The sequence below is a fragment of the Triticum aestivum genome, chromosome 6B (genome assembly GCF_018294505.1).
Source record: "Triticum aestivum cultivar Chinese Spring chromosome 6B, IWGSC CS RefSeq v2.1, whole genome shotgun sequence".
Lineage (NCBI taxonomy): Eukaryota > Viridiplantae > Streptophyta > Magnoliopsida > Poales > Poaceae > Triticum > Triticum aestivum.
In genome coordinates, this window is record NC_057810.1 from 225,557,399 (window position 1) to 225,560,095 (window position 2,697).

General features: G+C 50.1%; 1 long non-coding RNA gene across 1 annotated transcript; it reads right to left on the reverse strand.

Moving 5' to 3' along the window:
* Window positions 1–257: 257 nt before the first annotated feature.
* On the reverse strand, window positions 258–1,133 carry LOC123134003 (uncharacterized). The gene is made up of 3 exons (XR_006465465.1): window positions 1,026–1,133; window positions 866–936; window positions 258–605 (listed from the first exon to the last, which is right to left on the reverse strand). It is a non-coding gene; the product is annotated as an uncharacterized lncRNA (long non-coding RNA).
* Between the last annotated feature and the right edge of the window lie 1,564 nt (window positions 1,134–2,697).

Below are 2,697 nucleotides of genomic sequence, written 5' to 3' on the forward strand. Positions count from 1 at the left end.
ACGTTCAACATAAAAGTTGTTCGTCTCGTTGAAACGGTCAAGATTGCTTTTGGGCTCATTTCCATCCGAGATCGTTTACCACCACAAAAAAGACCCGCAAGGTGCAGCCAGTATAAACCGAACAGTTTTGGAAAGTTCGGACAAAACCAATCCGAATTTGACTAGGGTTTTGGACGTGAATCCAAGCCTTTTTCTTGCACAAGAAGTCCAGCCGCCTCTTATATACCTAAGGGGTGACGGCTGATTAAACAACACACAATCGATCAATCAATCTACTACTTTTCCGTGTTCACCTACTTTTATCTCTCCCCTTGTATCTTTCTTCGCGTTCTTCGTCGTTCTTCAAGATTGGAGGCTGCGAATCCACGAGGCTATAGGGGCGGTAAGACCGACCTCGAGCAGCCAATCGTCGCCGCGAGGCCTGACGGGGTCCCTCCCGGGCGAGCGGGGCATCTGGTCCCAAAAGCGCCGGCTTGCTGTCTTGCGTATCGCGTTGGAAGTCGGCCTCCCGCAGTGTGAGTTGCGGAGCATCTTCCTCGGTGCCGCGGGTACATATCGACGTGTCCGTGTGACGCATTCCAGCGTCAACAGGCTGGTAGAAAAAACTGACATGGACATACAAATGACAAGTACAAAGAGGGACAAATTATCAGGCTCCAATTGGCCAAAATATCTGACTGAAATGGTTTTCAGTCGACTGACGAAACTTTTGCAACGAGTGAACAAAATATATGAGTCAATTTCAGATTAATCTAGAATCGTGATCTCTCTGTATATCGATTGGTGGTTGAAAAAAAACAGCTTAGAACCAATATGTAGGGCATGAATTGCAGCAATGAGATGGGATAAGGAGCAGGGCACTTACTAGATGAACTTGCAGGATTGTTGCCACCACGTACCAGTCGGATTTGGAGAATCTATATCAGCTGGATTTTCCTGACAAGAGAGATGTGAATTGATTTAGAGCATAGATCGGTAGAGCAGGGAGGAAGAGAGGATGAATTGGGGGAGGGTCGGCAACTAACCTTGCTCAGGTCGTGGAGATGCCTCTGCCACCGGCCGCCGGGTGTGCGGATGAATCCAGTACGAGACGACGAAGGGAACCGTGCTGATTTGGGGGGACGTTTCCGATTTTATTTGCGCAGTTAGCTCAGCACGATCTGTTTGACCGATATTTAGTCTCTGTTCTGGATTCCAATGACAGGTGGGGCCATGGTAATGAAGCGCGCGTACTTGGTCAGATTAGTCGCTGTTGGCGGGAGAGAACGGAGCGAAAAGGAAAAAAATGGAGCGAAACCAAAAACGAAATAGAAGTTAGTCGAGCGAAACAAATTATGAATTTTGTTATTAATCATCTGGCCCGTGATAGGCACTTGTACATATATTTGTGCTAAACAGAACGTGCTTCTTCTATGTTTGTAGAAATTCAGTGCTTCTTCTATGTTTTAAAAAATCCAGTGCAATATGGGTGAAGCAAAAATGAATTCTGTTGCTCAAACAATAGAAAAAATTCATCCAAAACACAAAAAAAACTCTTAGCTTCCATGTTCGGACCTACATGTATAAGTATAATTGTCATCCAGGCTCACTAGTTTTCATGGACAAAGTATTAATTTAGAGTTTCATGACATACCGTGCAACCACGGCGTCCCGATTGGGTGCCGCATGAAGGTGGAGCCCCTCGCCACCACACAACCATTACACCCGGATCGACGGGATGGCGTCGCCGTAACGTCGCAACTGGTGCGACAAGTCCGTCAAGGAGGACGTGCCACATGCAACTGCGAACGCGCACTTCTGCCGCCTCCACTACCTCGGCAGCTGTGATGGCGCCGACTCCTCGTCGCGGGCCATCAGGTCCACCGAGGAGAGGGCAGTGAGATAGGCCCGTCAGCCCCAACACGGACCCACAAAATGTCTGTAAACATCCGGATCGACATTCTTGACGCAGTTTGCCTTCCAACATGGTACCCCATCAGTCCATGGACCGGTCTAGTTTTTTCGAAATCCCGCAAACTGGCTGCAAACCAGGGACCACCAAAAACATCTCCCACGCCAGTGCCTCTCCCGCACGAACGCTCCTTTGCTCTTTGTGCCATATTGATGCCGGCCCAGAGCGAACGCGAGCTGTCACTAGAGCCGGTAGTGAAGCGGCAGGTCAGCCGAGAGCAACGCCCGCGCCATGTTCGAGTCTCTTTGCCTGTTACATGCCGGAGAGATATGACTTGACGCGATGGCTTGGGTCATTTACAAGTCGAACACCACGACAGAGATGAGAAAGCATTGTCTCTGCCTTCTTGACGAGGAGATGCTGAAGTACCGCAAATAGTGGTCTCTAAGCGAGACAACGACGTTGCCACCTCCGGTATGTCTCATCGCTCGTCTGTCCCCTCACACATTCACAGTGTCCTCGGCCGCACTGTGCGCGACGCAGGAGCAAGCGAACAAGATCATCCGTGAGTCCGCGGCCGCATTGCGCGCGACGCAGGAGCAAGCGAACAAGATCATACATGAGCGCTAGACGACAGTCGGGAAGCACTGCCGTGTCCCCGTGCCCTTCCGCGGTTGGAAGCCGGATAACGGTGATGGAGGTGTCGTCGGCCAGCCGGCCAGGCGTACTAGGTCACCGTCAAGTATAGGGTAGGATTGGTTTTTTTTTGAAGTTTTAATTCACGGGAGAAAATACCGTCCGGTTTT